General features: G+C 46.3%; 1 long non-coding RNA gene across 2 annotated transcripts; it reads right to left on the bottom strand.

Moving 5' to 3' along the window:
* Positions 1-7,734: 7,734 nt before the first annotated feature.
* LOC140848804 (uncharacterized) lies at positions 7,735-16,473 on the bottom strand. 2 transcript variants are annotated; one of them, XR_012129941.1, is made up of 3 exons: positions 15,953-16,473; positions 8,211-10,368; positions 7,735-8,132 (listed from the first exon to the last, which is right to left on the bottom strand). It is a non-coding gene; the product is annotated as an uncharacterized lncRNA (long non-coding RNA). The 2 variants fall into 2 exon arrangements; XR_012129940.1 differs by lacking the exon at positions 15,953-16,473 and having other exon boundaries at positions 8,211-14,801.
* Positions 16,474-21,557: the final 5,084 nt, after the last annotated feature.

The raw sequence follows: 21,557 nt of genomic DNA, 5'->3' as shown, positions 1-21,557 counted from the left end.
TGGATGCGAGGTATCAGGACAGCAGCTGTCCTGGGGGTTGTGAAGACGCTGAGGGGCGACCGTGCCCCCTCGTCTCCCCAGGGGTTCCTGTGTGCACCTGTGGCTGGCCGTTCTCTGTACATAATGTAAAGGTAGCAGGCGGGCTGGACTCCGGGCCTGGCACCTCAATCCGTGTCTGGAGACACACTGGCTACCTTGCCTTGGCCAGAATGACACAGGCTGCCCCTCGCACTCCAGGGTGGGTGAGGGGACTGAGTTGTGTGCGCCAAAGGCTGCGACGGGTGAGGCATCGGGGGTGCCCGGCATTGGGAAGGGTGGTCTGAGGCCAGAGCATGAATTAGTCTGGGGGAGCCTGAGTGAGTGGGCGAAGGAATCCCGCCCGTCAGTGAGCCCCTCTTCCAGACTGAGGCACACGCCCCCCAGTGCCCCTCAGGCCAGGCCACCATCACCTGTCCCGTGCCTGGATGATTGCTTTGGCCTCTCAGCTTCCCTCCCTCCTTCCAAGCAGTCTTCCCTGTGCCCAGCACAGCCAAGGGGTCCGTCAGAAGCCCCGGAAGACTGCGCCTTCCCTGTTCCCACCAGTCTACAGTGGTTCCCTGCAGTGGGTCGAATGCTGGCCGAACGGTGCTGCCCCACTGCAGCCTCAGGATGTGGCTTTATTTGGAAATTGGATCTTTGCAGATGTAATTAGTTGAGGCAAGAGATGCAGCCATTTCAGACCAGGGTGGGCCCTACGTCCGGGGGCTGGTGTCTGCGTCAGGAGAGAAGCTGGAGACACACAGGGGAGCCCTGTGTAAAGACGGGGCAGAGGTTTGAGGGGCGCGCCCACTAGTCAGGGAGCTGCGAGGACTGCCGGCTGCCACCAGGAGCTGGATGAAACAAGGAGAGATTTTCCCCCAGAGCTTCTGGAGGAAGCACGGCTCTACTGACACCTACATTTGGGAATTTTTTGACCTGAGAACAATGAGACAATACATTTCTGTTATCTTAAGCCAGCTAAATTGTGGTAGTTAGTTACAGCAGCCACAGGAAATGAACGTGGTCGCCAACTGACTGACAGAAAAACCCAGGCCTTCTGGTGGCCCCTGGGCCCCAAGCAGCTCCTGGAGTCACCTCTCGGCCTTCCTGCTGTCCCTGTCCCTAGCCCCCCAAGCCCTCCAGGCACCCTCACGTGCTGGGGCCTTTTACCCACAGGCTTTCCGCCTGCAATCACATTATCCAGACATGTGGGTTGTCCGCTTCTCCACGCCCTTTGGTTATGTTTCCAGATGGTGCCTTCTCGGGGAGCCCCACCCTGACTGTCTCTGTCCGAGTACCCCTGAGCCGCCTCTCCATAACCCGTTTTCCCAAAGCATCCTGCCTACTGTGTGTCTCGCTTGATGGTCTCTCCCCGGTGGAATCACAGCACCACGAGGGCGAGGGGCTTGCCGGGTTCCTCCTAAGCCCGTGCAGCCTTGAGAGCACAGGTGACCGTGTAAACCCTTTGGGGCAGCATTAATGTGTGTCAGTCGTATGCATCTTATATAAATATATAGTTTGTGTGTACAGTGAGATTATCAATGCGTTATGCTAATGTCCACGTAATAGAATGCGCAGATGGGAAGAAGGCACCTCGATCCAGGGAGAACGCGGGCCGCCGAGTTTCCTGGGACCTGAGGCTGGTTGTGTGCCGGCTCCTGATTTGCCTATTTCACCACCACCCTCAGCCTCTCTCTGCTTCCACGACAATAGGGCAGCTGCCGCCCTGGGCGTTTATGACCGACTGTGTTGGTGGCGTTCCCGTGGAGAGGTTTGCAGCGCGCTGGCTGCTGGGGGCATCTGCGCTCCCGCCCCTCCCATCAGGGCCAGTGTCTGCTGGCTCCTGTCCTGCCCTGCTACGGGGTTCTGGGTTCAGGAAATGTCCAGAAAAAGGAAAAAGGGAGAAACCTCTGCAGAAACCTATCCAGGTCCTTCACTTGCTTGCGTCTAAAGCCAGCTGACTCGAAGGAGGCCACCCCAGCCAGTTTCCGAGGGCCACGGGGTGGCCTCCAGCTTGTGGGCCATTCTGCGGAGTCTTCACTGACCCCCGCCCTGTTCACAGTGTCGCTATTAGGGCGGGGCCCGGGGGCGGGCTGGGCAGGGTGCCTCCAGCTCCTCCTACCATCTGCCTCCCTGCCTGCTTGGCCCATCACTGGGCTGAGTCCGAGCCGGGACCTGCAGGTCAGGTGTCTTGGGGGTCTGGGCTGTGTGGCCATATGCACGTCTCAGGGTGCGTCAGGCCACATGTGGACTGGCTTCCGAGGCCCCTGTGGCTCCTGGGACTGCCGTCGTGCCCTTCTGAGGGGCCCTTCCCTGGGATCGGGCAGGTGGGCCCAAGCTGGGCAGGGCACATGGGCAGGAGCCTTCCTGCACCCCCTTCTCTCCTTGGTGCCCCTTCAACAGATAGACACGGTTGGGTACAGTCTTATGGCTGCACCCTTGGCTTTGTGCCCCGTGCTGCACGGTGGCCACCCTCCTCCCTGACAAGGCCTGGTCACACATTCTCTCCTGACATGGAGACACAGACGACCCTCTGTTGTTGTTAAACCCAGTGGGAAGTTCTCCCTCCCAGAGGGTTGGACCAGCTGGGGTCATTGCCGCTCTCAAAGCCTCCCCCGACCTGGGGCACATCCCTCTCTCCCTGGGCCCCTTGCCTCATACGCCGCCAGAGCCCACCATGCCCTCGCCCTACACGCTGCTTCACCTCACAATCATGCAGGGCGGTTGGGAGAGCTGACTCCATGCCTGGACCAGATGCAGTCACTCTGATCGTGGCGAGCGGGCCCCCAAGCTGGAATTTGGGACCTTTCTGGAACCGTCTCCTTTGCTCCCTGCTATGTCTGGTCGTTTCCAAGTCCTAGTCCTTGAACCTTCATCCCCAGCACCTTTCTTCATCACTGGCCCCAGAAAGTGTACAGCAGCCCTGAGCTGGTCCTCAGACTCCCGTCTACCTGCTGAAACCCATCCCTGGGCTGCTTACGTGAGTGGGGAACATCCATGGAAGCGCTTTGTCAGAGTTCTGTGAAAACGGGAGAAGTTCTGGGTGAGGCACACGCTAGGCCGGCAGGGCAGGGAGGCACTTTGTCCTCCAAATCTTAGGACGCCAGCATGAGGCGCACAACAGCTCATGAGAGTAAATGGGAGACAGCACAGAGGGCCTTTCTTGCAGGATGTCTTCCGCTCCTGGAACTGACTTCCACGACAGAGCACGGCCTGCAGATGCAACCGTGTCCCCACGGTTTCTGATGAGGCATCAGTGACATCTGCGTGGTGGCGTCGCAGAGGCTGGAGGCGGCTCATGTCTCCCAGGTGATTTTCCTTTAGCCTCGGAAGCCACCTCTGTCCCATCGGGGTCGCTGTCTCTGCTAACACTGCCACGTAACACTAAACATCGAGCATCTACTGTGCCAGCCCTGTGCGTACACCTCCCGCCTGTTCCTCGCAACAGCGTCACTGTCTAGATGCTGAAGCTGAGAAGAAGCCAGGGTAGGAGCTTGCTTGGGGCCACAGAGGCAGTAAGATTGCAGCCCAGGCACCGGGTCCCGGAGCCATGGCCCTGCTCCTGGAGGCGTGGCAGCTTTCACAGACAGCCTCTCACGGGGTCCTGCTCTTCCTCTGCCCCTTGTCGCTTCTTTCTCCGCCTCTTGTGGAGAGAGGGGATGGCTTCTTAGGCTCCCCTGGGACCCCTTTCCTCCTGGGCCTGTAGTAGTGGCCTGGCTGCCAGAGCTGACCGCTGGAGCTGACTGGGTCCTCAGCGCCTACTGTGCACTGGGCCTCGTTCTGTCCCCACATGACGCAGGGAGTGGCCACTGACCGGAGCTGCTCAAAGCATGGCCTTTTCTCCCACCCGGATCCTGCCGTCCCTGGCACGGAGGGGCTCATGATATTTAGGGCATGTTCACGTCTACGATGATTCCCACTCCCTGCTGAGGGGTTTGGGGCTTGTTTCGCAAGCTATTTTGTGGCCTCATCCAGACTGAAAGCTTCATCTTCGAGGCTGCCTCGTCCCTGAGCAGTTCCCCCATTACAGACAGGCGGCTGGATCTCCCTTTTCTCAGGGACACTTGCCTGAGAAGCAGATTTCTCCTTCCCCGGGCGGCACAGCCCAGCTGACCATTAAGCATTATCCTTCCTAATATCTTTCACCACAATTTATTTGGTAGCTTGATGAGCAAAAAATATTCCTGGTCCATACCTTTAATGTAATGAGGGCATTAGGGAGGGATGCGTAATGGAGGTGGAAATCACTTTCTAATACATAACACATAAATACAGTGAAAGTGCACAAATGAGCCATAACTCTTTCCCCTTTTCATGGTTGATAAAAAAAGCCCCAATCTTTCCTCATTAATTTGGTCCAGGATGAAACTGTGGGGCCGCTGATTTTCCAGAGTGCTTTCTGCAAAATAATGAGGCTGTTTATTAACATCTAGAAGGCAAGGGAGAGCTTGTGGCTGTGACAGTTTCTATAGTAACTGCAAGGAAGGATGTGGAACAGCTGGTGCGGTTAGCTCCACTCCCCACTCCCACCCCACCGGCCTGGGGACCCTGGATAGGGGATGACGTTGCTTGGGGCTGTGTACCCTTGGTTTGATGTTCAGGTGAAATGGAGAGGATTTTAGAGTTTGGCAAAAAGTAGCCTTGGATAAGAAGGGACATCAGTTTTATGCTTATAAATATGTAATGTCTTAAAGCATAGCTGTTTCTGAGTAGCCTGTCTGTAAAAAAGGCTAAAGGCAGATTCTTAAATACTGCTTTGCACCCGGTGGTATGGCTACAGTCAAAATGACAGACAATCACAAGTGTTGATGAGGTGTGGAGAGACTGCAGCCCTCACGCAGGGCTGGTGTGCGGCTACTGCAGAGAACAGGCTGCAGTGCCTCAGGGGGTTAAACCCAGAGTCGTATGACCCAGCCATTCTACTCCGAGGTCTACACCCCAGAGAACTGTAGTGCGTCTACACTAAAGGGCTTGCACATGAATGGTCACAGCAGCCTTACTCACGATAGTCCCAAAGTGGAAACAACCCAAGTGTCCATCCACTGATGAATGGACAGAGAAACTGTGGTATTCCCATGTGATAGGGTATTACCAAGCCGTGAAAAGGAGTGAAGTACTGATGCATGCTCCAGCGTGGATGAACCTTGGACACAAGATGCCAAGGGAAGGGAGCCAGTCACGAGGACCAGACACAGCACTAGTTTGCTGAGGCTGCCTTCACAGAGCGCCACAAACTAGGCTTAAACAACAGTGATTTATTCTCTCGCAGTCCCGGGGCCAGAGGTCTGAGATCAAGGTGTTAGCAGGGCTGGTCCCTTCGGGTCACGAGGGAGAAGCTATTCCATGCTTCTGGCTTCCTGCGGTCTGCTGGCCACCCTTGGTGTTCCTTGACTCCAGACGGTCTTCTCCTCGGGTCTTCACATCATGTTCTCTCGGTGCATGTCTGTCTCAGTGTCAGAATTTCTTCTTTTTATAAGGGTAGAAGTTATCTGCATTATGAAGTCCTCACCCCTATTGGTGTGGTTACTGTCTGTCCATGTAGGAACATGTTACAGAATTATTGGTATATTCTCCATCTGCACTACCATTCTTGTGACCAACTTATATTATGATTTAGATTTTTGTGCCCCTTTATCCCCCTCCCCCATGGTAACCGCCAGTCATTTCTCAGTGTCTCTGAGTCTACTGCTGTTTTGTTCATTTTGTTTTGTTTTTAGATTGCACAAATAAGTGAAATCATATGATATTTGTCTTTCTCCACCTGGCTTATTTCTCTGAGCATAATACCCTCTAGATTCATCCATGTTGTTGCAAATGGCAGGATTTCTTTCTTTTTTATGGCTGAACAATATTTCCATTGTGTATATGTACCATATCTTTGATAGATGAATGGATAAAGAGAAGTAATTTCTTTTGGAAGGAGCTGTTAGCTACATGAAGCCCTGAAGCTCCATATACTGCGGTCTGGGCTGACCCTGGGAAGATCATTATAAATATAGGAAAGCCACTGATCCTCCATCCTGCATGCTCTGTTCTTTGAAAAGCTTGCGGTCAGGAAAGTAACTTTGTTCTGTTCCTTTGTCTCTGTCAGCTGTTTCTTCCCTGGATTCCAGACAACTTCGATTTCTACCTTGGTTTCAAATGACTAAAAGAAAATTTCAACTTAGTATCTAACTCATTGCATCTTATTTCCCAGCTGCAGAGGCTGGGAAAGCTTCCCAGTTCAAAGTCCTAGGCATTCTAGGGGAATGTCTCCCAAGAGGTGGCATTTGAGGCAGGAGGGGGGGAGTGAGTCGGAGACATGGGGTGCATTACATCATCCTTACTCATCACGCTGGAGACTCCAAGACCAGTGTTTCCTCTCTTGCAACCCTCTCTGCCAACTTTAAAACATTTTTCTTAATCAGAAGTGGGACTTCAAAAAATATGAAGTATTTCATGAACTTCAATATATGAAGCAGATAAAGGAGTGGACTCCTAGTCAGGATGACACTCTAAGTCTATACTTCAAGTGGAGATCAAAAATTGAGAAATGTAAAAATGGGAAATTTGTGAAGATATGGCCACCTTAATAAGAGACATATTTCTCAATAGTTGATAGAACAAGGGGACAAAATAATCTGTCTGGATACAGAAGATCTGAACCACACCATCGACCTAACTGACATATGTAAACACCACACCCAGCAGGGACAGAACACACCTCCTTTTTGCTTGTATAGACAGACACAGGTCGGTCGCTCACCAAAACTGACCACACGGTAGCTCATAAAAGATTAGAAATTTTGGAAGGACTGAAATCATTGAGAGTATGTTCCTTGACCACGGAGCAATTGAGCTAGAAATCAGTAACAAAAAGATAACTAGAAAATCTCCACCTGCTTAGTAATTAAGCCACATACTTTTAAGTAACCTGTGGTTCAAAAAATAAATCATAATGGAAATTTGAAAATTAGAAAATTTTAAAGCTAAATGATAATGAAGACCCATCATATTATACCTGTAGATTATAGCTAAATAGTACTTAAGAGAAATGCATAGCCTTATGCACATAAAAGAAGAAAAGCTGAAAAATCAATAACTAAACCTTCATTTCAAGAAGCAAGGAAAAGAAAATCAAGCAAATTTTGAAGAAAATAGGAGGGAAAAAATTATAAAGGCAAGACCATAACGAAATGTAATAAATAGCAAGTAGACAATAGGGCAAGCCAATGAGGTCAAAAGAAGATTATTTGAGACAGTCAATAAAACTGATAAATTCCTAATAAAACTAATTAGGAACAAAAGAGAGAAAACACATTATCAATATGCAGAATGAAACAGGGACAGGGCACAAGTCTGCAGATGTTACAAATATTATATAGAAAAGAAGATACTAGGAACATGTATCTGTTAAAGATCTTGTCTCAAACATCTCACGAATTCTTACAATTCAATAGCAATAAGGAAAACAACCCAAGAAAATAGTTGAACTGGCACTTCACCAACGATGATACACCAATGGCAAATAAGCACGTGAAAAGATGTTCAGCATCATTAGACACAAAAATGAAAACCAAAATCGCAGTGAAATGTCACTGCACACCCACCAGGCTGGCTAAAATTAAAAAGGCTCACCATACTGTCCCGTCCAGCGGGACTTAGTTATTCGTGGGGACGAGGGGGATCCGACCTGAAAGAAAATGGGGGCGAGAGAAGAGCGAAGGCAAGACAGTATTCTGATCAAGCCTTCAAATTTTATTGTAAGACGGGGGTAGATATACACCAGTGTTCAGGGGCAGAGTGGGCCATAGGATACTTGTAGGCAGGGGATTGGCTGCATAGCAGGGGTGGCGCAGCGAGTTACATTCTGATTGGTATATGACAATGGGGAAGGAGGGGGAGAAGAGTATCTCTTGGCGCGCGCGGGCTTCCTTGTTGGCGCGCGCGGGCTCGTAGCTAATCTCCAAGAAGTGAAGCAGGAACCTCATGAACTGTGGCCATCTTGTTGTCTTTGTGTGGCTCCCAACATCTCCTCTCTTTCTATTTATTTTAGAAAGGTGGGCCTTAATCGAGTGAGGGAATAGAGGCCTGGCTCCTCCAGCAGGGTAACATTCTGCAAATGCTCTCGGTATCTTTTAGGGAGGAGAGGCAGAGCTGAAAGCCAAATTGACCTTAATATATCAAGGCTTTATGTACATATGGATACCAACCTCTATGCAAGCCAGGCGTATTCTCAGGGAGGACCAGAGAGGTTCTAGGAAGAACCCTCCCTTGCGGTACTTTGTCTCGCACTCATCTCGATGCCCATACCCTCATAGTTAGGGGTATGTCTGGTTCTGGCTGACCAGCATATGGGCCACATTAAGTACGGTGCCAGAATCGATGGTACCATGGTTGAGACGCCTGTAAAGTTGAAAACCGGAGGCCGGGAGCATTGGTTGGCTCGGTGTAAGACTCTTCATCACAGGCCGTAAGTCTGTGATAATGAACAGCAACCGCTGGCTTGACGAGCTGGTCAACTTGCTCTCGAATAAAAACTGTCAGTTTTCTTAAGGCCCAAGGGCCAAGAGACACTAAAAGGAAGAATCCTGCCAAGGGTCCAAGGATGGTGGGGATCAGAGTAGTTAACCAAGGGGTGGCAGAGGTCCAGTTTTTATACCAGGCCTCATCCTTTTCTCTTTGTTTTTGCCTGGCTTCTAGGTTTTTCTTAACTTTATCAATGCTATCTTGCACTAACCCTGTTTTGTCTTTATAGAAGCAACATTCTTCTTTAAGAGCAGCGCAGAGGCCTCCTTCTTTCAGGAAAAGGAGGTCTAACCCTCGGCGATTTTGGAGCACTACCTCAGAGAGAGAGACAACAGATTCTTTCAGGCTGTCTAAACCCTCTTGCAGATTTTGTATGTCTTTATCAATAACTTGACTAAGAGCATAATATTGTTGTTTAGAAGTAATTATGGAGGCAATGCCTGTTCCAGCCCCAGCTGCTCCTAGTCCTAATAATACAGATAAGGTAATGGCGGTTACTGGCTCACGCTTAGTGCGAGTAGAGCCCGAGTAATATGGAAGGAGGTCTTCGGTGGGATGTATGAAAATCTTGGGCATGAGCATGACTAAAACACAATATTCATTGTTAGATATTAATAAGCGCGGGTTAACAGAGGGCGTTATGCCAAAGGAGCAAGCAAAATAAGTACCGTTGGGCGCGACAAGGAATTCATAGGACAGCGGGGGTGAGAAGGAGCTGTTACAAATGGGTACTAGCTGAGGGGGTAGACGCAAGAGGGGGCTATGTATACAGAGGCCTATTCCCGAAAGCTGCGTCAATGTGAGACCCGGAGAGGTCTCTGAAAAACGGGAGGGGTCTGACCAGCGAGTCTTGCTGGAGTCATTGGTAAGTATGAGGTCTGCTGAGGTGTTTACTAAAACTGCTATCCCTTCGTAAAACGGGGGAACGGGGGAGAAACATAACCAGCACTCGCTATATCCAGTGGAGTTAAGGGATTTTGCAGTCATATTAGCCAGGCCTTTAAGGATTTCGCCTGTGGAGGGTAAAACCGGGGGGAGCAAGGCCTGGAAAACAGTACTAGTAGACAGGGGAGAAGGGTTAGAAGGTCTTGGGTCTCTTGCCTTAGGGGCAATAGGGCCAAGGACAACGTGCTTGTTGGCGTTTGGAATGGATCGAATTAATTTGATTTTAAAAGTGAGCCCAGGGTCCTTTCCTGAAACATAAAGCCTTAGCCCCCATTCATGTCCCCTGAGCCATCCATCAATAGGGGCCCTTTTTCCCTTGTCAGTAAAGGTAATGGAGAGCGGTGTACATCGCCCTCTTGTGGATTGGGTGCTTTGACATTCTGGGGTAACAGTTGAGTTAGGCTTGGGATTCCAAGCCCTACTTACAGTTATATAATCCCAGGTGGAGCTAGGCTTCCAACTAGCATCTCCTGTAGTCTCACACCCCCAGGAGTCACAGAAATAGGAGTCTCTATATCCACATTTATAGTTAAGGGCTCGATCTCTATGAGCTCCCGGGCAGACATAAAATTCTGTTTCTCTGAGGTAGGTTCTCCTAGGGGTGTTGTTACACCCAGGAGAAGTGGTAGATTGTCCCTCAGGGTAGGTCTCAGGGGAGGTGGAAAAAGGAAAGTAAATGTCTGGGGTCCCCCAGGCCGCAGAAGCTCCAGCGGCCAAGTCACAGAGATCAGGGGCAAGAACAGGCCATGGGGGGGTACTTGCTAAGGTGGAAGAACTGAAAACGACGTCTCCTGCTTCATTGGTGACTGTCCAGGTGAAGTTGGAAATCTGATGGGTCCAAACGGGGCGAAAGGTCATGACGAGGGTCAATAGTGTACATATCTTCATTTTTGCCTCCTGAAAATAAACAGAAAGGGAAGGCTTCTCAGGGGTTAATATGCCCTGGACTGGAATTATTATTGTTTTTGCCTCTATTTGTGTCTAGGAGTTTAATGAGCCTATCTGGGAGCCATCGGGCATTTTGTGCCTTAGCATCATATATACAAGCATGTCCTTTCCCCCATATGAGCACAGGGTCAGGCCCGTGCCATGTGTTGGTCATCGGATCTCTCCACATAGCCTGTGCATAATTATCTGCCGTGGAGGGATGCCAAAGGCGATCAGCAGCGGTTTTACCCGCGGAGTCATAAGTAAGGAAATTGAGAACAAACAGTGCATGATTTAGGAGTGTCTTTGCATTACCTGTTCTCGGATAGAGTACTTCTCCCCCTGACTGAAGTTTGAATAACATGTTTTTAAGGGTTAAGTGGGCTCTTTCAACAATGCCTTGGCCTTGGGGATTATAGGGAATTCCTGTTACGTGCTTAATATCTAACTGCGCACAGAACTGTTTAAAGCTAGAGCTGGCGTATCCAGGCCCATTGTCAGTTTTTAAGATTTTAGGTTGTGGTAGATATGCCAGGCATGAGAGAACATGGGTAATAACATTTTTAGTTGCTTCTCCCGTTTGCAAGGATGCACATAGGAAACCACTACATGTGTCAATAGACACATGGATATATTTTAATTTACCAAAGGGAGGGTAATGAGTGACATCCATTTGCCATATCTCTCCTGGGACTATCCCCCGGGGGTTGATTCCGTTATGAGGCTCTGGGAGGAGAGTTAGACATCCTTGACATTGTCGAACTATTTGGCGGGCTTGTTCTCGGGTGACTGAAAATTTGAGTCTAAGAGTGTGAGCATTGAGATGATGTAGTTCATGAGCCCGTTGGGCTGCAGCCAAGGGTGAGTCTGGCGTGACAGAGGCTACTAATTGAGTCGCCAGATCAACCCTGTCATTGCCTTTGGCAAGCGGCCCTGGAAGGCCAGTGTGAGCGCGTATGTGCCCGATGAAAAAAGGGGCATCGCGGCTTAAAATTAATTTTTGCAATTTTGCGAATAGGGGGGAAGCATTTGTAGAGGGACGTATGTAAGGCACTGTCTCTAATAGGGGAACAGAGGTTGCTACATAGGCACTATCAGTGTAAAGGTTAAAGGGGGCATCTATTAAAAGCTCAAAAACCTTGATTATTGCAGTTAGTTCAACAAGCTGTGCAGAAGAGAGGTCTGTCTGTATTCGAGTAACTTGCCCATTAATACTGAAAGCGGCTATGCCGGAGGAGGACCCATCAGAGAACACCATTACGGCCCTAGCAATTGGCGTGGTTTTAGTCCTTTTGGGAAAGACAACCGGGGTCTTTTGAAGGAACTGGACTAATCTGTCTGCAGGGTAATGATTGTCTATTGTCCCCTGGAAGGAGGTGCAGCTAATTGCCCAATCATCATCATGTTGAATAAGCCATTGTAATTGAGATGTATTGTATGGGAGGGTTATAACTTCAGGGTCTCTCCCAAACAACTTGAGAGCTGCCTCTCGGCCTAAACGTAAGAGGGCAGCAACTAATTGAGGATAGGTAGCTAAGACTCTAGGGGGGGAGGCTGGCAAATGAACCCAAAATAGTGGATGGTTTTGCCAAAGGACTCCTGTAGGGGAGAAGGGGGTAGGGAAAATGAGCAGCCACAAACTTAGATGTGGAGAGAAGTAGCTAATGGTCTGTTCAGAAATAGCCCGCTCTACAATGGTTAATGCCCTTTGTGCTTCTGATGAGAGCGAGCGGGGGGAGGAAGGATCAGGGTCTCCACGTAGGACATCAAACAAAGGCTTTAACTCTCCGGTGGTCAGCTTTAAATAAGGCCTGAGCCAGTTGATGTCTCCTAGCAGACGCTGAAAATCATTAAGAGTGTTTAAGGAGCTTCTCTTTAACTGAATTTTTTGAGTGAGGATTTTATTAGAAAATAATTCAAAGCCTAAAAATAGTTGGGGGGGGTGGACCTGGACCTTTTCTGGGGAAATTTGTAGTCCTCGATCTCGGAGGGCAGTGACTAGCTGTTGACTGGCCGCATAGAGCTGTTGCTGGTCAGGACCGGCAAGAAGAATATTGTCCATATAATGGATAATATACAAAGTGGGGAAGAGCAACCTAAAGGGGTCTATAGTCTGGGCTACAAACTTTTGGCAAAGAGTAGGGCTGTTGGCCATTCCTTGTGGGAGAACTCTCCACTGAAACCGGGGAGAAGGCCCTACACAATTGGTAATGGGTATACTAAAGGCAAAACGTTTGCAATCATCAGGATGCAAAGGTATGGAGAAAAAGCAATCTTTTAGATCAATTACTAATTTGACATACCCTTTAGGAATGGCTATTGGAGAGGGAATTCCCGGTTGTAATGCGCCCATAGGGACCATGGTCTTATTGACTGCCCTGAGGTCTTGTAGGAGCCTCCACTTGCCTGATTTCTTTTGAATTACAAAGATTGGGGTGTTCCAAGGGGATGTAGAAGGTTCAATATGTCCAGCAGCCAGCTGTTCCTGCACTAACTCTATGGCTGCATTTAATTTTGTAGTGGTAAGGGGCCATTGATCGATCCAGACAGGAACATCACTTTTCCAAGTAATTTTGTCTGCCTGGAGTGCAGGAGGAGCAACGGCCCTTACGAAAAATGTTTTTCAAACCCTAAACCTGAGCGGTCTATCTTAGGCGTGGCCAGTATCGGGTTGGGATCTCCCTGTTTTAGTTTGCCCAACCCCTGACCAGGGAGGTAACCCTGTGAGAGCATCTGTTGTGTTACAACTTCATTAGGGCTACACATGATGACTTTCATTTGAGAAAGGATATCTCTTCCCCAAAGATTTACTGGCAACCCAGGAACTACGAAGGGTTGAATGAATCCGGTATTTCCTTCTTCATCTTCCCAGTTTAGTAACTGTGAGCTCTGTAAGGTGTTTCTTGACTGCCCAATTCCTTGTAGATGGGTCAAGGAAGCGTGTAAGGGCCAGCTGGAGGGCCATGAAGCCTGAGATATGACCGTAGAGTCGGCCCCCGAATCTAAAATTCCTTCAAATACTTTTCCTTGGATCTTAAGCTTAAGAGTGGGGCGTTCTTTAGTAATGGCTTGGATCCAATATAAGTCTGAGGAACCTGGGGTAGAGGAGCCTCGCTTCTTATGAATAGCAGGGTGAGATGTACTTAAAGGGAGGGGGAGTGCCTGCGCAAGGCGCTGACCTTTCATAATGCTGACAGGGCACTGGGGAGCACTAGCAAGAATTTTTATTTCTCCAGTATAGTCATTGTCAACTAAGGAAGGGTGGACAATAAGGCCGTTTATTGTGGTGGAAGCTCGCCCTAAAATTAGAAAATAAGTATCTTTGGGAGGTGGGCCATAAATTCCTGTGGAAATAATTGTAACTCCCTCTTCAGGCGTTAATATTGTTGAGGAGGAGGCACAGAGGTCAAGTCCTGCACTCCCGGGTGTGGCCCGATAGAGGGCGGGAGTGCTACAGCTAGGCTGTTCCCTGAGGCCGGCTGAAATGGAATTGGCTGGGTGGCCCGGGGCTGGCCCCTCAGCCCGTTTCCCTGAAAAGGGGGGGTGAAAGGATTTGTGGTACTATAAAAAGGATTTGTTGGATTGTTACGGCACTCTTTGGCCCAGTGCCGCCCCTTATGGCAGCGAGGGCAAATACCGGGGACTGACCTAACTCTAGGAGGAGGAGCTGAGGTAGGGCATTGGCGAGCGAAATGGCCTGGCTGTCCACATTTAAAGCAGTTACGCATAGGCGGTGCGCCCCTGGGGAAGGAAGGAGGATAAGAAGCCGGGGGAGTCTGAACAGCGGCACCTACAGCTAAAAGGGCTTGGACTTTGGATGTAAAAGGATCGACATCTCTACACATTCTCAGCATTTCATCAAGAGTTTTGTCTCGAGTCTTACCGCGGAGGACGGCTCGACATGCCGAATTGGCGTTTTCATAGGCTAGCTGTTTTACAATCTTATCATTGGCAGCCGCGGAACCAAGGGTCCTTTCGGCGGCCTCTAACAATCTGCTAACAAATTCGCTATAGTCTTCTTGCGAGCTTTGAGTGATCTTAGTTAGAGGAGTGTTAGCAGTCCCGGAAGCAGGGAGTGATATCCAAGCGCCCAAAGCGGCATCTTTCACTTGAGATAAAAGACCAAGGGGAAGGCGCTGCTGCCTGGTTTCAGAGATATATCTGCCCTGTCCCGTAAGCTTATCAAACGTCCAGGACGCTGTTGGGGAATGAGGGTCTTTTACATTGGCAGCAGCGATGGTCTGACAGCGGTCAGCAAAATCTGCCTTCCAAGTTAAAAACTGACCACGGGTAAGCACAGCCTGGACTATACGCAGCCATTCACCTGGGAGTAAATGTCCTCCTCGAGACAGCGAATCAAGAACAGAAAGGGTAAAAGGGGCATTGGGGCCATAAGCTTTAACGGCTGCGTTCAGCTCTTTTAAGCTTTTGAAATGGATTTTGTGAAATTCTCTAGGGCCATCGGCAGGTTTGGCCGGCTCTGGCTCAGCCTGCTCTTCCCCCTCACTTTCTAATTCCTGTGCAGCAGGGGCGTCTTCACCATCGCTTTCAAGATCGCCCTCTTCCGGGCTACGTGTTGTGGAGGTGGGGCCAGAGCGGGCGGAGGCCCGGGTAAGAACAGGAAAGAGCAGTTTTTTAGGTTTTGTGGCTGTAAGCGGTTTCTTAGAGAGGCTCCTTTGCGAAGATAATGAGGGACGAACTGGTTGGGAGACAACCAATTTTTGGAGATGGCAAGTTATTCTTTGTTCTACTATCTGTGCTATTAGGTCTTCAGTGCTGGTAGGGGGGCTAACAGGACCGGGAGCTGGAGGGGGTAGCGGAGGGGCCGACGGGGGCAAAAAGGCCGGGGCGCAAACATTGGGAGGCCGAATAGGGGGAGTGTAAGAAGGGGGGTTAAGCGACGGGGCGGCAAGGGGCCAATCTGGGTTGTGATACCTGGCCGCCTCGTCTTCTAGTTCGGCCGCGTCTCCCGGATCTAAAGGTTCGCTATTTTGGCTCTTAGTCACGACCGGAAAAACCTTTTGTGTATCGACAAAGTCCGAATCTCGAGGGAGAGGCGGATAAATGCAACATTTGGGAGGGGTATCATGGAGGGCACCGAGCAAAGATGGTGTCAGGCTAGGGGAGGGGGATTTAGCTGATTTTGGAGCAGGGGGATCACTCGAAAGAGACGATTTTGAGGCCGCCCGAGATAGGGGGCGGAGGCAATATTCTGCCACTGACAAGAGTTGACGTTTATCAGGGTCAGTATTTTCAACAATATCTCTGATAAGACTCCAATAGGAAAATACTGAAACAGGAACAGAGTCAGGGCCGTTTTTGATAAGATAATCATTTAAATCTCTACCTACTTTCTGCCATTTTTTAGGATGAATTTCGGGGCCATTAACAATAAACCACGGACAGACTTCATCAACAAAAATAAAAAACTTTACCAAGTCTTTCTTTTTAACTCGAACTCCTCTCTCCCTAAGCGAACTTTTTAGGTCTCTTATGAAGACCGCTTCTTTACTTAATCTAGTTCCCATTTTCTTATAAGGCGGCCGGTACTCACCAGGGACGACGACCTCCGTGAGCGGCGAAAGGCGTCTCCTATTGTTTCATCAAGAAGGGGTCTGGCCAGACGATATCTTACTCGGGGGTCCGCCTGCGAAGGATCCGCGCCTCTGGCCCCACGTTGGGCGCCACTTGTCCCGTCCAGCGGGACTTAGTTATTCGTGGGGACGAGGGGGATCCGACCTGAAAGAAAATGGGGGCGAGAGAAGAGCGAAGGCAAGACAGTATTCTGATCAAGCCTTCAAATTTTATTGTAAGACGGGGGTAGATATACACCAGTGTTCAGGGGCAGAGTGGGCCATAGGATACTTGTAGGCAGGGGATTGGCTGCATAGCAGGGGTGGCGCAGCGAGTTACATTCTGATTGGTATATGACAATGGGGAAGGAGGGGGAGAAGAGTATCTCTTGGCGCGCGCGGGCTTCCTTGTTGGCGCGCGCGGGCTCGTAGCTAATCTCCAAGAAGTGAAGCAGGAACCTCATGAACTGTGGCCATCTTGTTGTCTTTGTGTGGCTCCCAACACCATACCAAGGGTTGGAAAAGATGAGTACTAACAAAAATATCAGCTCCAAGTAGACCATAATAGTTTAGGTATAAATACTATAATCCCTTGATCAAACACTAAAAAATAAAACAAACAGATATAGCCAAAAATCCAATAAAAAATTAAAATGAAAAATTACAACATCAAAATAGTCCAAAAGAAGGCAGAAAATGAAGAGAAATTAACAAGAAACAGAGATGAAAGACAGAAAATAAATAATAACATCGTTGACCTAAACTGAACCATATCAATACTCACATCAAATGTAAATGGTTAAATATACCAAATAAAAGGCAGAGATAGCCAGACTGGGTAAAAATATAACACCCAGTTGTGTATTCTTTATAAGAAATCCACTTTAAATATACAGATATTAGCAGGTCAAGAGTAAAAGGATGGAAAAACATTTCATGCAAAAAAAACCAATGAAAAGAAAGCTGGAGTGGCTACATTACTACCTGACAAAGTCAACTTGAAAAAAAGGAATATTTCAGGAGACAGTGCATAATTATAATGGGGTCGATTCACCAAGAAGATCTAACCATCTTAAATGATTATTCACATTACAACAAGCTTCAAAATACATGAGGCAAAAACATGAAACTGGAAGGAAAAATAAGTAAGTCCACAATTAAACTTGGGGTCCTCAACACTTCTCTGCCAATAGTTGATAGAATGACTGGGCAAAACTCAGGATATAGAAGACCTGAGAAACATTTTCAACAAATATAACCTATTGACATTTATATAATGTTCTATTTAAAAGCAGTAGAATCTACATTCTTAGTAAGGGCGTCTGGAACATTCATCCAGGCAGACCTTATTCTATGAAAACCTTTGGAAAATTTCAAAGATTTAAAAGAGTTAAAGTGATAGACATGATCTTCTCTGATCATAGAAGATTTAAACGAGAAATCAATAACAGAAGGCTATCTGGAGAACCTTGGAAATTAAACACCACATTTCTAAATAATGCTTGGGGCAAAGAGAAAGGCAAAGGGGAAAATAAGAAATATTTTGAATTGAGTGGAAAGAAGAATGAACATATGAAAATTTGTGGGATGCAGCGAAAGCAGAGCTTAGAAGGAAATTTTCCACATTAAAATTAACTAGATATAAAAATCAATTGATTAGATGTTTACCTAATTATATTAGATAAATGAAAGGGCCTAATATCAATAACCTAAGCTTCCACTCTAAGAATATAGAAAAAAAGAAAATTAAATGGAAAACAGTGTTGGGGAGAAACAGTAAAGAGCACAAAACAATGAAATTGAAAATAGAAAATAATAATACAGAAAAGCAATAAAACCACTAAAACTGTTTTTATTGAAAGTATCAATAAAAATCAATAAAATTCAAGTCAGACTGAACAAGGAATAAAAGAGAATAGAATCAAATTACCAATATCATGAATGTGAAAGAGGAAATACTACAGACACCACAGTCACTGAAAGATAATAAGAGGGTATTCAAACAATTTATGCCTATAAGTCTGACAACTTAGATGAAAATGGGTCATTTCCTTGAAGGACACAAGCCACCTCAGGAAGCTCACTCAGGAGGAAACATCCTGAAAAGTTATATGTCTGTTAAAGAAATTGAATTCTTCGTTAAAAATTTTGCTGTGAAACTCCAGGCCTGTCAGCTTGATTGGTGAATCCTATAATGTATTTAAACAAAAACTAGTATTAACTCTATATAAAGTATTCCAGAAAATAAAAGGAGAGACCGCTTCTCAACTTAGACTCACACTATTTGATTTCAAGACTTGCTATAAAGCTTGATCATCAATACGGTGGGATGCAGACAAGGGAATCAAGAACAAAGCCCACATATATATGGTCAGTTAATTTAGAAAAAGTGCAAAGACCATTCAATGGAGGAGGACAGTCTTAATAAATGATGTTAGAACAATTGGACACCCATGTGTAAAACAGACAAACAACCTGAACTCATACTATACGCCTTATGATCCCTAAATTTAAAACCCCAAACTTTAAAACTTCTAGAACAATGCTGTTCAATAGAACATGGCCATGTGAGGTGCTACATAGGTTCTATTTCTGTGCTTTCCAGCATGGGAGCCACCAGACGTGTGTGGCTTTTGAGCATGTGAAATGTGGCTAGTGTGAATAAAGAACTGAGTTATAAATTTTAATTAATTTTAATTCATTTAAATGTAAAGAACTCCATGTAGATAGTGGCTCCCATATTAGACAATGAAATTTGAGAAGAAAATGCAGGAGAAAATTTTGTGTCATTGAATTAAGCAAAGATTCCCCAAATATTACACTAAGAGTATGATAAGTACAAGAAAAAATTTGCTAATTTGGGCTTCATAAAAATTAGAAACTTCTGCTCTAAGAAAGACTTTTAAGGGAATGAAAAGACAAGCCATAGACTGGGAGAAGATATTTGCAAATCACATCTGACAAATGGCTTGTATTCAGCCTATGTTGAGAATTCCCAAACTCAATGAAAGAAATCAAACAACTCAATAAAAATGGGCAAAAGATTTCAACAGATACTTCATCAAGGAATATATGTGGAAAGTAAAAAAGCACATGAAAAAGGCTCAACATTCCTAGTTATTATCAGAAATGCACAGTGAGACACTAATACCTATGTTTTAGAATAGTTAAAAAGGAAAAAGAAAATCTGATAATAACAAGCGTTGATAGGGATATAGAACAACTTTGAACTCTCACACATTACTGGTGGTAGGAATATAAAATTGTATAGATACTTTGGAAAACATTTTGACAGTTTATCATAAAGTTAAATATATACTTGCTATGTAACTCAGCAATTCCACTCTTGATATTTACCCCAAAGAAATGAAAACACATGTTCACATGAGATTTATTAAAAAATGTCAATATTCATTTCATTCATTCTAGCTATAAATTGGAAACAGTTCAAGTATCCATCAGTAGGTGAATGGACAAAGACGAACTGTATCCATATTTTAGAATAATTCTCAGCAATAAAAAAGAATAAACTATTCATACATGCAACAACATATTTGATACAAAAAATAATATGCTGGCCAAGAGTTCATGCTAGTTCTATTTTGTATGAAATTTAAAAACTGGCAAGAATAATCTGGTGATAGAAAACACATCAGGGACTCCCTGTTGGGTTAGGTGACCTGGATTGATTTGAAGGGGGCACAAATGAACTTTCTAAGATGATATACCTAAATATTCATCCTGTTTGATATTTTGTATTGAATGTATTTTTGATTGAAGTATTAGTAACATTGGCATATATGTTTATCAAAAGTTGTTGAATTTTATACTTAAGAGCTGGGCAAAATACCAAATTTAAATTTTTCATCAATTAATATAAATGGAAGGAATACCTATTCACATATATGAAATAATCTCCAGGATAAATGGTTACATGGAAAATTCAAGGTGTGAACCATATACATGGTTTTTTATTTTTGAATAAAACTAATAAAACTGATTACCTCTTGAGGGACACGTGTGAGACAGAAGAAGTGATAAGATGAACACTGTTTCTCTGAGCTTGTCTTGTTCTATAGTTTTGCCTTGGTATCATGTATAAAATCAAATTTAGAAATAGGTAATAAATTAAGAAATCCCAAGGGAAAAGAAAATTGAAAAAGCAGAAAAAAACCTGCACAGTCCAGTATATTTTAACATACATAGTTAAAAATACTGCATTATATACTTGAAAGTTGCTAAAAGAGTCAATCCCTCCCCAAAAAAGAAATGGCAATCACGTGAGTGCTGTAGCTGTTAGCTAAAGCCAGGGTGGTAATCATTTTGCAATATATAAATATCAAATCAACACACTGGACACCTGAAACCTATACAATGTTACATGTCACTTACATCTATCTCAGCAGAACTTGAAAAACTAGCGAGTGAAAAGAACCATTTCTGTTATTCTAGGTTACAATGCTGTGATTGTAAATCTTAGTTCATACACTGATATACTCAAGGTACAATTAATGCTGCAAAGAAATAGATTTCATTTTAAAAGTCTTGCTATTTTTAGTAATATCGGTATTACTCTGTTTAAGGTATGACATAGGAAAATAAAGCAAGTTCATATATTATGTTTATACTGTTAAGGTCCAAGATTTTTAATGTGCAAAGGAGATACCACTACGAAATTAAAGAAATTACATGAAACCCATATAACAGTACATTTGAGTTTGGAGATGTCAGTAGGATCTTACGATATCTTTGTTTTTTTGAAAAATGCAGGCATTGGTGCTGCCCACTAAACATGCCCAGAAGCAAAAAGCATTCTTAGCATCTAGACTGTGGTCTCTATGTGCCCTTCCTCGTGAACAGGAACTGGGGTCCAGGACACAATGTCTGGGTCCAGGACACAATGTCTGATTCCAGATAACAGGAACTGGGGTCCAGGACGCAATGTCTGGGTCCAGGACACAATGTCTGATTCCAGGTAACAGGAACTGGGGTCCAGGGCGCAATGTCTGATTCCAGGTAACAGGAACTGGGGTCCAGGATGCAATGTCTGGGTCCAGGACACAATGTCTGATTCCAGGTAACAGGAACTGGGGTCCAGGACGCAATGTCTGGGTCCAGGACACAATGTCTGATTCCAGGTAACAGGAACTGGGGTCCAGGGCGCAATGTCTGGGTCCAGGACACAATGTCTGATTCCAGGTAACAGGAACTGGGGTCCAGGACGCAATGTCTGGGTCCAGGACACAATGTCTGACTCCAGGTAACAGGAACTGGGGTCCAGGATGCAATGTCTGGGTCCAGGACACAATGTCTGATTCCAGGTAACAGGAACTGGGGTCCAGGGCGCAATGTCTGGGTCCAGGACACAATGTCTGATTCCAGGTAACAGGAACTGGGGTCCAGGACGCAATGTCTGATTCCAGGTAACAGGAACTGGGGTCCAGGATGCAATGTCTGGGTCCAGGACACAATGTCTGATTCCAGGTAACAGGAACTGGGGTCCAGGATGCAATGTCTGGGTCCAGGACACAATGTCTGATTCCAGGTAACAGGAACTGGGGTCCAGGATGCAATGTCTGGGTCCAG

Source organism: Manis javanica, chromosome 4 (assembly GCF_040802235.1).
Source record: "Manis javanica isolate MJ-LG chromosome 4, MJ_LKY, whole genome shotgun sequence".
Taxonomy (NCBI): Eukaryota; Metazoa; Chordata; class Mammalia; order Pholidota; family Manidae; genus Manis; species Manis javanica.
The sequence above is the reverse complement of the archived record's forward strand: the minus strand, read 5'-3'. Positions and strand labels throughout refer to the sequence as shown.